Genomic DNA, 15,994 nt, shown 5'->3' with positions numbered 1-15,994 from the left:
AAAAGTTTCAAATATCCAGATTTCAGAAATCCCATAGACATTGTCATCTGTTTCACAGAGAACTACTAAAAAAGTCCGGCATATTCAAGAAAATTAGACTTCGCGAATTTACGGCCTCTTTCCAGGTATTCTATTCCGAATTTTACCGATTACGGCCAATAGTAACAAAGCGCAGATACAGAATAAAATCCCTACTTTCTGTGATTACATAAGCACAAAAACCGAAAGGAGAGTTATTTGACAAACTCTTGCCGAAAAAGGAATTTATGGCTTGCGCAGCTGTTTTATATACTGACGCCGCAGAAAACTACAGGGTTAGTTCGACAATTAACTTTTTATTTTGATATCAACCACTCTAGAAATTTCCTCATTATTCCAGATTTCCAGAGTTTTGGACACCGGTGATACTGAGAAAGTCATTTATTTCAAAGCCCTTAATATCACTCCTTTGACAACGCATATATTTTTCGGAGATAATAGGGCGGGAAATAAAGGGAAGAGGCTAAGGAATAAGCTATAAAGATTAAAGAAGGAGGTGGAGAGAAGAATTTTAGAGGCAATATAGACAATGCCTTCTCCTTCTGCGACGACAATTCGATTTGCACATGAACTTGGCAAAACGTGCGTTCCCTTAGCCACCCACCCTTCCGTCCACACCCACTAAATAATAAGGGTTTTTAAAGGTTACCATATAGAATTCCGACCCGCTTCAGCCGCTTCCTTGCCGCATTGACCCCCGACCTGCTTCAACGGAGCACATACAGTGCCGTGGCTGTTACCTGCGGTCGCTCAAGGTCCCGCGAGACGTTTCCCGAAAGGAGAAAAGAGGAAGGAGCATAAAAAGCAAAAAATCCACTCAACCATCTCCTCTCGTAGCTCCGTGGCGAGCATCTCAACCCCACTGCCTACTTCTCCCTACGTCTCTTTTTCCCCTTTCAACCACTGGTCCGAGAAAATAAAAAAGGGTGCGGATACACCCCTTCTCTGTGACCCCTGAAGAGTAATCCTGGCTCTGTTCTCTCTCTTTCAGTCTTACCCTACTCCTCCTCAACTCCCTCCCAACCCACTCAAAGAATAGAGTTAACAAGACGTTCTACCTCTTCCAGTCTCCCTTTACCCTTTCTCTGCAACGTCTTTCTTCGCTCGACCGTATTCGCCAGCGGGGATCGACAGGGTGAACTCTTCCAGCAACGGGCGCCTTGGCTCCCTAGCGGACGGTGGAGCGCATTCTCTCCATCCAGCCAAGCGTTAGCTGCTCTCAACATACGAGTCCGAGGCGATGGACTTCAAGAGTTCTTGTGTCTACTTCATGTCCCTTAAAAACTTGACGTTCTTCTCTATCCTCTTCTATTATACGCGCCTTGGTGGCGGTGGAGTAGATTCTTCGCCAGCTAAGGCAAAGACAGTGGGTTCGAATTCGAGCAAATTCGGTAACATAAAATGACTCTACGAAATCTAAATAGACCCTCGTACAATATCTTTGTGCATCTTGCAGCTCAATTTTAATGCGAGTTTCCGGTCTTTCAAATTTCTCCAGCGAGCACCAATGTCGGAATAAGGCGGAAAAGAAATATCTCCCACTATGACTATACTGAGTCGCGTGCGGCGGACTTCAAGAGCTCTGATGTCTGCCTCATGACCCCTCACACAACTGGCGTTCCTAGATTCCCCTGCCGGCTTAAACACACAACGCTGCCAACTATTTATAGAACTGTTTATAAATATTATGAATATTTCAGGTACCCACTCATTCATCCCCATTAAAAGAGGATGTCTCTATTCAACTTCGGCCAGTTCTGTAAAAAAGAAGACAGAAATTCTTCACCGGTTTTTCGTGATTTAAATAATTTTATCTTCGGGGATATAAAAGATATGAAAAAAAGCTAAAACTCTAAAAAAGCCCAAACACCTCATCATTTCTCAGTACATTCAAGACATTTAACATGCTGTGCTGATACGTGTCTGAGTTGACCCTTAGCGTACGTAGGTGTTACCTAATATTTGCTGCCTTACCTAGAGAAAACTGCTGAAGCTACTGAAGTACTGTTATGATTCAAAATAGCAGTACAAAACCAAAATTGACGATCACTTAACAGCTTTGCCATTGATGAAAGTAAGTAAGGCCTTATGCTGGTATTGAGTGGGCATTGTTCTTTAAACAAGGTAAAACAAAAGACTGAACTAAGTCTCATTTTTCACTACCACCTTTTTATACCTATCGATTAAAGTAGAAGCCCAAAATTAGCAACTAAGTATATTTATTGACTTTATTTTTTGCTATTATTTTGCTATGGTGTCGATTTTTCACACACGAAATCGCAATATAATAGATTAATACAATAGTTGCAAGAGAAAGATAAGTAACGACGAAAAATAATTTTCCACTTGAGGATATTATTATACAGATGCCGTCAATAGAAAACTAGTTAATTTTCTTGTTTGGGGGAGCACCTATTTTATTGGTAAGAAATTACCCTCAAGAGTGTAAACAAAGGCTAACCTTGCGAGATTAAAGCTCAAGGCCAACAAGTAGCAGAGAAGTGGCCACCGGATCGGCATGACTTTGCGTCGTCATCAAAGTATCTGTTATCCTCGTAAAAAACCTCGTGAGTTAGGAGGTGGATTGGAATAAGCCAATGCGGTCCTCTTTGCTTTTCAAGGTCCATTACAGTCAACAGCATAGGCGGATCCAGGGGGGGGGGGGGGCACGGGGGCACGTGCCCCCCCCCAGACCCTCAAAAATATGCAAGATTTTTAATACGGTCCCATTATCATTGCGTTCGCTTTGTATTACGAGGTATCCTTGTGCCCCACCCAGAACAAAATCCTGGATACGGCCTTGCTTGTGCCCCTCCCAGAAAAAAATCCTGGATCCGCCCCTGGTCAACAGTAAACTAGCTTGTAAACTAGCCCATTTTTTCCAAATATGTGCTCGGAGGAAAGTTGGCGTCTTAGGGGGAGTGCGAAAGAAGAAACGTATTCACTGATTTTCTCTCATTATCGATGGTAATTCAGAAACACTACTTTTTATTTACCCTTAATATACTTCTTGAGCTATTTACGAGAAAAAATCGACTGTTTCATTCCTCATAATTTTTCTTTAGCACCGTATTTCGAAGGCCTGTACCCTTGGTTTATCAATTGCTGTCATTATCCATGCCTCACCCGTGTAGATAAGCATAATCCAAATGTAGGATCTAAAAAAGGCTACCAAAACTTTCACGATTTTCTTTTTCCCGTTTGTTTTGAAAGTTTAGTACTTTTGCCTGTAAATTTGGTGCTCGGAAGGAAAAAAATACCTCCCTGAAACGGTTTCCATTCTGAGTACTGCAAAGGGAGCTGCTTTCATTCAGCTTTGTCAAACACACGAAGAAAATGAGATAATTTCGCCGATTTTTTCCTCGGGTACACTTATCAAGTGCGCGGAACGCGTAAACATTAGGCCAAACTTCTGGAATGTTGGAGTTTGTTAAGCTTTGATAGACACTCGAAGGAGTAAGTAGCTAAGATGGAAAACGATCCGGTAAGTAGGCACTAGGGAGTATGCACAAGGTCTTACTGTTAGCAGTTTCACTATTGCACACGGAGGGAGTGCGATCGATGCTTTAATTCTTCATCTGGAGCAATTTGGGTTCAATCCTAACGGCCGTATTCATAGATTTCCGCTAAAACACGCTAGTAGGGCGACTAACTTAGTCGGCTACTAAGACCTTTTAGTCGCCTACTAAGATATGGTATTCATGGATTGTATTACGTGAGCTACTAAGAGCTACTAACTTAGTATGCTACTAGCCAGCTCGGCAGCCGATACTCGGTAGCGATTTGGGTTCAACCCGCTAGGCTACGCTTGACAACACTGCATCTGACTCCTCCGCGGCGCGGAAAATTCGTATCACTATCAAACAAAAGAAATTGATTCAGCAAAGTGCATTGAAATTTTTACTTCATAATGGATAATTCGATGTGATATCGCATCTCAGACATATTTTTTTATTGCTGTACACAAAAATTATGCAATACCTTTGGGAAAGGGTAGATTTATGAGTAATACCGAAGCATTTGTATGTTTCAGATGCAGTTATTGCTTTACAAACGGCCGTATATTTATTGATCATATAAATTGCGTATTGCTTGCACTTCCGATATTTGTTTCCATTAGTGTATGCGTGATTAGTATGGAAATACATAACTAGCAACGTCAGTATTATACATATCTGTATTCGGAAAGCAGAAATACACCTCAATGTCGGAGTAGAAACGAAAACTTTTGCAATGCAGAAATGAAACGTTAAGAAAATAACGTTGAGATAAATGTGTGAATGACACACATTTATTACGTTACAAACACCTACGTGCGAGCAATTCGTAACATATGTTTGCAACTCCTAAAGTGTTAGTCAAGGAAACAACAATCTGCTTCGCTACATTTAAATATTTCAAATATTGACAGCGTGTGGAAATATACGGCATATAGTTTACTAGAGCTGGTTAATGTAAAAAACAAAGCATAATTAACGTAACTTGTTTTACTTATTTATTGCTGATCATATCACAAATAGGACTACAACGCACACAACATTTCACTTCACATTTCACGAGCTGTCTTTATGACACTTATAATCCGTACATTCTGAATCAACTGGTTCAATGAAAAGCTTGACTCACACTTAATTTAAAACACTTTAACGTGACTCTAGTAAACAATGATAATCAGTTTTCCAATCACTCTGCACACACCAAAAGAATTTGCACTCGTTGACTTTCGAAAGAATTCTTCACATCTCACTTCCCACTCATCACGAATGATTTAGAATCAGTTGATGTTATTTCACATTACCATTACGTGGACAATGAAATAAATATGCTGAAACAAATTTTTAAACCAGAAATTGTAACATCAACATACTTCCAATCTCACTCTCCACTATCACTCGTACCGTAACCAAAACAAAAACAACAGCGCAACGAAATACGCGAAATGTAAATACTGCCGAAAGCTCACGATAAAGTGACTAGAATAAGTAATATAATCAAACACAAATTATAAGCGTACAAACGAATGAAAATTTATAAGCGTTTCCTGATTCTCTAAAGAACAACTGCTTCAAATATAAAACATATCCCCTTCGCAACAGCTAGTAGATACCTTTGATCGAAATGGTTAAACCAGTATGAAAGAAATAAATCATTTTGTCGAAGCTCATACACTCACAAATCACTTCACTTGTCGCTTCACTCTTTACTTCATCGTCTATATGCAATCAATTCACTTAGGGGCGCACTGAATGTACAAATTGTTTCCACTTACACTAGAGGCACAAGTTCACTGCAAGTCGTAGCTTCCTCGCAGCTACGAAAAACTTTCAATTCCTGTCAACAATTACACTACATACGTTGCCTGCCTTGCTTAAAGAATGGATTCTCGTATTCCATTTTGGCACAAATGCATAAAAACTCTATAACAGTATACAAATAAAACCGGAGTTCGATCATCCACAACGGTCCGCCATATTTAGTAGCTCCCTTAAACAAGGCCGGAGGGCGACTAAGAACCAGCTACTAAGATAGTAGCATACTAGGCTTAGTAGCCCTTACTAACGATCTATGAATACCATTTTGCTAGTATGCTACTACTTAGAACGCTACTTAGGCGTTAGTAGCTTACTAAGGAAACTATGAATACGGCCGTAAGTATTTTACACCGAAACACTTTTCTCTGCTTTCAATTTAGAAAACTACTTCCAGTCCTATCGAGAGGAAACAGTAATCTCGTGGATGGGGATGTAAATATTCATGTTGAGGGAAAAAAACGGGGAGTGGTATGCATGCAACAGACTAGCTAATGAAGAGGGCGTCAGTCTCTCGCGCTGAAGGGGCTGGCGGTGGTAGCCTCTGGACAATGAGCTCCTTACAATTTTCTTTTCAGCCGATTATGATGGAGTATTTAAATAGTCACCCACATATTCCGTTTTCCTATCCGTCGCCTACTTCCTGCACTTTTATCCGCATATGATCGACGAATTTTAGAGATAAGTTGATGACGTCACGAACTTGGTTGGTCTTTTTTCCGCTTCTATTCGATATCACGCATCGAGATCATGCGGTTCGTAGTTGTTTACACTATTTTAAGCGATTAATCACCTCAACCAGTGGTTCTTCTTTGACGAGTTTACAAGTCAAAACTCTGATTACTGACAAAATGGGTGAAGGAGGTGGATTTTCTTCGTCGCAACTTGCATTACCTTCAATACACCGAATTATTTAAAAATGAACTGCGAATTCTGGTCCAAGTAAGTAAACGAGTTCATTGCTGCGTGAGTGGAGGAGGTGAAGAGATACAAATGGGAGTGAAAGCAGCGGTGTGAGGAATGATTTGACTAAGAAGGATACGACGTAGACATGTTGAATTACGTATGCATATGCATTGTCTTTGGTATTCGGATTTGCATTTCATTGAAAATCCAAATGCACCAAGGAATCATTTTTAACAGTTTTTCAATTCAAGATAAAACACATATACCAAATCAAAACTCTCAATAGATACACATCCGCTATATAACTTGCATTTTACTTTAGAATTTTCCTGAGTTTGAGTCTCAAATGGCATTCTTCAAAGTCATGAGTTCAAATTATGGCTGTAATCGGTAATACTAAGACGGTAATTACAGTAGGAGAGCAGGTAACTACGCATTACATTAGCATTAAAGATATTGAGAAAGACATTGGACTCAAAGGCAGTTAGTATTGAGGTGGATACTTTCCTTGGCACACATACAGACCGTATATCAAGGAAGTGGAAACGGGTCACTGCATAGATTTTATAGTGGGTGAACCGGGTGACCGGGAAAGAAGACACCTAACCCGGTGGGAAACCCAAGAGATCTTCAATCAATCTGTTCACCGGGTAGGCACCAGACATTACTGCATGGTACAAGGAGAAATAAAGGGATTACGTTTTCACGGTATTCTCTACAAGACGTTCCCTGCTGCGTTACTATAGGTTTCACGTCCACGAATGTTCTCCCGTTTATGGTCCATTTCTCCTACGTTCACATCTCTCTAAACCTATCGTCTACTCTGCCACTATCCCCTAAAGTGAATCCGCCCTTCGTTCCCCCACTCCGCATCTCTCGAGCAAGCGATCGCTTGTGAGTGATACCCGCACGTCCAATTTCGCCAAATCGAATTCCGAAAGAAAAGTGGTTCGGCGGAGGGCATTGATAATACGGGTGGATTCTCTCTTCGGCGGGGGAGGGGGAAGGAGGGGGTGGAAAATAAGGGGTTTTATGGAGCAAGGGAGGGGTAGGAAGCGAGGATGGAGGGAGGAATGGCGCACTGGTTGGGGAATAGACGTAGACTGGTCTTCTTAGACTGGGAAGGGAAGGAGGAAAGGAAGACCTAGAAGGCACTCGTCAGAATAGGTGGGCGTAAACATTTCGAGAAAAAAATAGCCAATGGTTTGCACCAGAGTACTCAGGATCACCATTCTCAAAATTACTCCCTTCTTTGCCGCTATTTTAAGGACTATGGTTTGTGGTTCTTCTGAGAACAGCCCCGATTAGTGTGGCCGAAAAACAAGTTTCCAATGCTCATGAAGTGTTTGGTGTGGTTTCATTTGTTGACAAAACACGGAAAAATCAGATTGATCGCTCAATATTGGCCCTACTGAATCGCGTTTGAATTTAAGGAGTATTTCACCTATAATAGCTCACTTTTCAGGTGAAAACCTCTGGTCCTCTAAGATTTCTGCATGCTTGCGGTTATCAGTAAAAAAAAAATACTTTTTCCAATAATTAGCTACTTTCCAAATGAGTATTAATTCCGAATGGGTTAAAACTTTTAAAATAATTTAAATACTATTGGCACTTGAACTCCTAGATTAATTGGCCCCGGAATCTCACCTTAAGTGCTCTAAATCCGTGGCGTAATTATGGGGACAATAAGAGGTATTCAATCCCATCCCCGAGGAACACTGAATATAAAAAACGCATCATAGAGATTCCACTTACTTACAATACAATAAGTAAATGTTTTACTTTTACTTTCGCGCCTCTAATTCATCATAATTTGAAGATCATTTGTGTTATTGACGGACTTAACAAGTTATATAATGAACACACCTAATGTCTACAGTATCGTTTATTATTACCGAATGCAGTATAATATTTAATCTAATCTCTGCTGCCACGAAGATAAATCCTAATCATACCACTGCTCCTAATGGTTAAAAAATCACTGTGTTCTTCAATTAACTTTTTTAAGAGCAATGTATTATGAACGAGAGATGTATATTTTCTATTGCAACGCCCCGTCGCGTCATGCGATGGGAAGTAAGAATGGGAAAATAGGCACTCGAATGAATAGGAGAGCGGGAAGTTTTCTTCGGAATCGGGCTATTGCTGCGCAGGCGAGGGCGGACGGAGCGTGGAGAGGGCGCTCGTAACGAGTGAAGACACGAGACGGACGAACGTAAATGGATTCGCATTGGTCTGCTTCGGAGATACGTCGCGTCGCTTCGTTCACGTACTTCGGAGTCTATGCCTTGAACGTAGATAAGGAGTGAACCCTCATAGAAATTTCTGTCCATCTTATTGGCACTGTGAGTAAGCTCGACCACTAGATGACAGAATCGACACTCTGTAATTGTCAATACTCAACTTATCAGTGCGGAAACACATGAAGAAGAGAGAATGACATTTGGCACAGTTGCTCTTTGGATAAACTAATGTGATTTTCCCGAAGTTAACTCATTACCTTCTCGTGGGGGACGGATAATAATTTCGTATGCTGACATAGAATAAACAATAAAATTAATTCAAAATGCATTGAAAATTTTTAAGCAAAGCTCAACTTTGCAAACTTCGGTATAAAATATGTAAAAAATATTACCGGAGCCTCTGCTCGAAATTTTAAAGTAGAAATATGTAACTCATATTTTTACCCTTGTCAGAAAATTTCAGTTTTATTTAATTCGAATTACAAGTCTCAATTTGAAGAAACCGATCTTCTAACTACAGAAACACTCACGGGGCAATCATCCTCCTCAAAGTATATTTTAATCTTCTTCATATCGATCGAAAAGTCACAGTCAGTACATGGAATGCGGCAAAGCAATCAGCTTTGTATTTTATTCTATGGGGAGTCCTATAAAGACCCCATGATAATCATAGGAACGCCACAGAGCGTATTTCAATTTGGCATCGAAATAACCGCTTCTAGTCAGCCGTCACAGGTCCAACAATTTTGGTTTTTCTTCCATCCACATATCTAAAGGAACTTCCATTCACATAGCTATATGTAGACATTACTTCCCGCCGCGCAAAAGACAGATTACAGCCTCAATAGCTACGTATTTTCCTCACAAGAAAGCTCTACAATGGATATTCGGGTACGAATGCTCTAAGGAAAGGATTCTTCCGGTGTCGGCCTCAATAAAACTTGCGAGGGTTTCAAATGGTAAGGGGTTGTATGAGGATTAATAGCAATATGACTTGGGAGGGAAAACAATAAATTTCTTGCGACTCCCTCATATGAAACGGATAAAGTGCTTTTCACCAGTATTTCATGAAGGAACCATTTCATTGCGAGCTTGAACCAGACAAAAGCAATTCTATCTCATGGGCATATCCTTAATCTTAAGAAACGTATTTCGAGCATCATCCTCTATGTTGCATGAATTAATCTCGTGTGTTATATGACTGCAATAACTTGAATTTTTATGTGATTATTAGATAGAGTGAAGCGCAGTATCAATAATTTATTCCCTATAGTAACTATCAAAACGAGAGTAGAGAAGAAAAAACGAGTGTGTGGAAAGGGAAGGAGGAAGAAGGGCATTGGAGGTTGAGGCAAGGGATCACTACGCAAGGACTGCAGTTTTAAATCGAAAAATTTAATATTTATTGTTATATCGCACGTTAAACATACTTAATGCTTATTAGACTGCATTAAGCCTTCGTTATGGTCCCTACCGTACCGCAATCCGTTCACGATAATTATCGGTTATCAAATAAACTTGGTGTGGTATGTTTCTTAAGTCTGACGTATTATGTGAGCACTACGTGGTAATTGTTATGTGCTCGAAATCGTAACATTAGTTACGTTTGGTCAATAGTAATAGAGCTGTACGGCTTTGGCGCGATTCTTGCAGCGCGAGCCAAAGAAATAAACATTCCCTAATTATTTATTTAGTTAACACCAAAAACAGTTATAAGGCCTTCAAATTGAGTTTTATAATCAAAATAAATTATTTAAATATTATAAAATCTCAAACATATAAATTATCTCATAATTACTAATCAATTTCAACATATACAATACATACAAAAGATGGGTATCAAGAAGAAAGTCTTTGCAATTGGTTATTTATATTGGTGCGGGAGGCAATGAAGTATGGTTTGTATTTCATCTTTAAGTCGTTATTAATATGTCAAATAATTTTATTTGTTACATTCTCAAAGCATTTAGGCAACACTTTCCTAAGATATTACGACTTCCTGACAAGTGCGGCGTAACTGACGCAGGCACTGGCGCCCGTTCGCGTCAGTGCACATATAATGCATTTCTTGCGACTATATTTCTCAACCGAATGAAGAATTTACATGAAGCTTTAAACAAGCCTAAAAAATATCCATGTCACAGATACATCCTTAGTCATTAGAAACCATTTCGTACATCATCCTTCAGGATCTACGCCAAAAAATAAACTCTCGAGTTTTATGGATGCAATCACATGATGCTTTATGAGAATAGTAAATAAGGTAGAGAGACAGAGGAAATTTTATCTATTAATTGTGGACTAAACAAAGAGAGTAAAAGAGGGAAAGTAGCTGGAGCTCTATGCGGACGGGGTATGAGGTAGTGAGTATTTCAGGGTGAGGCTAAAGGTCAATGCTGCATATTTGGATGAAAATAATTGCCTGGCCAACGTTTTGCTATATTTGTAAAGCATTCTCAGGGCTTATAAAAATCATGTTTATAAATGCATCTCGTTAAAGCAGCATCGCATGCCTATTGTTAGTATAAAATATTAACATTTAAATAGACTCAATGACGTGTTGACGTATTTTTTAAAATTCATTTTCTTTGTTCTGTTGATTAGGCTTATTAGATCTGAGTATGCTACGTAGATGAGGCAAAACGGTGACCAGATAGTTTTTTAAACGTTCAATAAGACCTTAAAGACCTCTAAAAATAAATACGGTTGAACAAATAGGACCAATAAAATTAAAACATTTACCTAAATGCATTTATTCACGATACGTGATCATAATTGCAGACTGCATTACCCAACGCTACCGTCCATCTTCCAAAAATATACCCTCCAATTTCAGTTTTTGTCCCTCCATGTTGTGTGGTTAGCAGCCATATATGACACCATCATTTTATGCTGTTCTCTTTGAAGCAGGTGCATAAATATAAGGGTGATGTAACGAAGGAGTTTTTGGTGAGATGGGTATTAGCGGTGCATCGAGGCTTTAAATATTAATGTGAAAACCAAGGAGATCTTTTAACTTTACCGACTCCACATGCGTTATCTATGCTCTCTCTCCTCAAACTATTGAGCTATCCCTCAAATTATGCTGTGAAATGCCGCGTGATGAGAGGTTACTCTTGATACATAATAATAAAGATGACTGCATATTAAGGTATAAGGGATCGCGTTGGTGTAGAGGCGAGAATCCTTACTTCCCGTTCTTGGGATCTGGATTCAAATTCCGGGGGAGGCGGATATTTTTTCAGAGGCTCTTTCCCTTCCTGAATACTTTGCTAAGAGCACTTTGTGCACAGCGCATCTTCCGTCGGATGGGACGTTAAGCTGTGGTTCCCTTGGCGCTTTTCGTAATAATTAGGTCCAATAGGGTGGTTTCCTATTATTTTTTTATTGCCTAAATCGAAAGATTATTACTCCTGGAGTACGTATTTCACGTATTTAAATTTTTAAATGACGATATCTATTTTTCGCGATTAAGTTAAAAGTGAAAATTTTCAAGCGCGCGAAAACGCGACGGGTAAGTATGAACGCCGGGAAATCTCTCCGTGTGACGTATTTCTCGTTCCCGCTGCCGCCCTGTGAGGTGACCTTGAGGGAGGCTTGAGCGCTGATACGACGCAGGCTGCTAGCTGGTATTGAGTACCCTGCTAGCTGGTAGCACTTGGCTTAAATAGGGATTATTAATACCCTACCAAACGAAGAAAACTTTCCGACCTTAGCCAGTTTTAATAAGTGATTATTAAGACATGTTTCCCTGAGCTCAACGCCTCATGCATGCATTGGTATTCTCAGACGATGTATAACTCCTATCTTCTCGTATAGAAACTAGGTCCCTGTGACGTCACGTGGAGCGGCATCGCATGGGCGCCAATCTGGCCGTTTTCAAATGAGGGTAAAAAGGGACCATTTCATTCGTCTAAACCGGCACTTCTAAAACGAAATAATTTTTATATTATGAATACAGTAATGGTGGGTAACGAATTGCAATCAATGGCATTCGTTTTCTTTGATGAAGGAAATTACCCTTTTATATCTAGTTACCTCTTGAATTTTGAATCGCTCTGCCGCCCACTTCATGATTGATGACGTTGGAATATCAAATTTTGTGCGTGGCGGGGGACAAAACATTTAGAGGCCGACTGCTGAATTCTACAATATTTGTGCACATATCTTCTGCACTGTTTATGAACAGATACTTTATGGCTCCTTATGCCTTTGTACCCTTTTTTTCCCTGAGAATAGGCAGCAATTAGTTTATCTCAATATTTGCTTTCAGTACTGCAACATTTAGTGGAGAATAAGAGTGGACTAAACGGATTTGCTAAGGAAGCTCGAAGGCTTAAACTGCAATACAGGATTCCTCAATTCACGAATGTGGGCCTATATGCATGCGACAGGCCTTTTTCATCTGTGCAGGGGAGTTAACCGCGGGCAGAGAAAGAAACATTGTCATCGAGGCTTCTTCTCTCTTTCTCTCTCACCTTTAAAATGATTTAGTTGTACACTCAGCTGTTCATGACTCATCACTCATCAGCTGCTCCTGCTCCAGCTTAGATCAATAAAATAAACTACGTCATAAAATTATTTGGACTATTTATATTAGATAGCCAGGATAAAGGCGTAAACAAAAGAAATTTGCAGATTATTCTGTGTGCATTGACGAAACCATTTTATAGCCCGACATAGAGCTCGCCCCGTTCCCGGGGTGCAGAGAATGCAACCCAATGCGGAAAAGTAATCTGATACATTTTTAGAAGGGAAACTTAAGCTCTATTCAATCTATCAACGTCCGTTCTGGAAACTTAAGCTCTATTCAATCTATCAATTTCCGTTGGAAATCAAAACATGAAGGAAACTGATAGAATTCACGAGGGGAAAATTGAGCTCCATCCTGGCTATCAGTCTTTGCAAATATAACCTTATACAGAAAGGTAATCTGATACGATCTTTATTGAAAGTAAAGGCGGAATGGGGACGAGGAGGGACCACAAAGTTAAGCGCCTACACCGCCTTTCTTTCAACTGGCTATTGCAAATGATATTCGATAGTGAAATATATTTTGTAATTAATCAAAAATTAGTGCGTAAGGACTGAAGAGAAGAAAGCTGGTCTTTCAAAAGGGATGCTAAATAGGTAATAATATTAATTATATTTGGCAGATGGCACTAAATGGCACAAAGTATTGGGCTTTTGGGTTGGGGTATTGGGTTGGTTACGAGTTTACTGTCTACCCGGCAGGTCAAAGTTGGACAAAGAATATTGCGAGTTGGGAGGGAGACGAGTGAAAGTAAATAAAAAAATTGGGTGTGAGAGATGCATTAGAGTGCTCAACTGATCGGATTTAGGAGGTAATAAGGGCTGACTGACATAAGGCTATACAAAGGATGTACAAGTTTAAGGGAACTTCAAGTAAACGAAAGCTAAGCAACATGTGAGAGAGGCGGGGAAAAGCCGAAATAGTAAAAAATTATTGGAAGGGTTAAAAAGAAGAATTCTTGGTACATGCCTAATAAGAATATCGGAAAAGACCTGAAATTAACCCCACACCTCTGCATTTTGAAATCCCTCCTTCCTCGTTTCCAGAAATACTTTCACTCAACCAACAATTGCCGACCTACCTTTGGAGCTAAACCGTATCACCCTCCGCCAAGCATAAAGACCCCAAAATTGCCCTTGACTCTTCCCGAATTCCCACCCTCATCTGATCATGACCGATGACATGATCAAACTGAGAATTGTGAACAACTTGAAACCAACCGATCAAGAACAACTCACTATGTAGCTGCAAAGCTGGGAACTTAAGTTTCCCAAATGCCAGGGAAAATTTAGCGTAGTGTAGCGTAGGAAGGGTTAAAATATTTCAGGAAATACTTTGTGCATTGCTAAATTTTTTCGTTTTATATGACGAATTTTGTTGATTCTGAACTTGATTTAGACAAACTATGCCTTTATTAAGGAAAGTAATGCAGCTGTACGAAGGTTTTCCTTGACATCGGTTTTTACCAAGCAGCGTTTACAAGCAACGAAAGTCTATTCTGAATTTTGCGTCAATTTTCCACGAATTATTTTTGAAAATATAAAAAGTGTAATGAAATCACAGGGGTATCAACATCGGTTTTTAAGCCGGGGGTGAAAGGACTGGTTTAGGGCAATTTAAGCTGAATGATATTTAGATGGAAAAGTCAAAAATCGGAAACAATTTTTTCGTGCAATCCTGGTCACAGTCATAAAATCTTTGTCTAAAATAAGACATATAACCGTAAATATCGGATCCAAACAGCTAAAATATAAATAGATAAAAATTCAATTCTTAATTAAGAAGTCCATTTTATTTACACCGAAATAAAATAGTTGAAACAATGTGGGTGTTTTTATTGGACATTTTTTAAAACCAAGAAAGCAAATTTCAATCAGTTGACTTATGCGATATTATGGCTATTTAAAAGACTACGGTGTGTGTTATCATAATCCGGAGGTGAAAAAAGTGTAATGAAATCACAGGGGTATCAACATCGGTTTTTAAGTTAAGCAGCCGGGGGTGAAAGGACTGGTTTAGGGCAATTTAAGCTACGTGCTGACGGAAGGGGAATAGAGAGCCTGGTTTGGAATCTGGATTGAGACCGTCGGAAATCGGTGCACGGAAGACGTTCAGCGCTATTGTGCTTACCAGCAGGAGTAATGGGCTCTAAATGACGGCGCATAGGGTCGAGAGGGAGATTATCCCCGCCTGTATGCCTATACGTCTCTGCGCGCGAATGAACGAGCTTTCGTATTCGAAAGGTGCTGGGTAATGAATGCCTTGGCACGTAAGAATCCTCGGTGGTTTAGTCGTCGGCCCAGATCTCCGCCCCCTTAATTCTACCGAACGCACTCCCTCATCCAACCACCGAACGCTCATTCTTACCCCGAATGAAACTACCTGAGACGAGATCGAGATAGCTATTCCAGTGGTTTTCTCCACTGCGTGATTGGCGGAGAACGGTCTCGTACGACAGAAGTTTATAAAGGCCGAATGATTTTTGAGTCATTCTACTTCAATTACACTATTATCTCACCCTATAGGTCTTATATGTTGAATATTGTGTATAAAAAAATAATTGGAAGCTGAAACAAATAGATAGGAACACAAACGTATGACGCTAACACGGCGGTGCACCGAGGTGCTGGCGTGCAGATGGAATGATGACCGAAAAAAATGGAAAAATTTCACTTGGAATGCAAATTGAACCATGGGAATTGTACCATATATTAATTTATTTAGGTATAGTATTAGTTATTAGATTTCCGGTATAGATGAATTTATTCCATTCGTTTTTCCATACCTTGAACCGATATATACGGTCGCATATACACATCATACTAAATGCCGAGATAATTTTGTAAAAAATAATTGCACGCATTATAAATACCATACCACATACAGTTTTATTAATCTTAGCAAAAAATTCTTGAATCATAAAATGTCTTCTGTATGCCCAAAATATTTTCTTATAAACATGA

The sequence above is a fragment of the Ischnura elegans genome, chromosome 4 (genome assembly GCF_921293095.1).
Source record: "Ischnura elegans chromosome 4, ioIscEleg1.1, whole genome shotgun sequence".
In the NCBI taxonomy this organism is placed as follows: Eukaryota; Metazoa; Arthropoda; class Insecta; order Odonata; family Coenagrionidae; genus Ischnura; species Ischnura elegans.
This window is presented reverse-complemented; position numbering follows the sequence as displayed.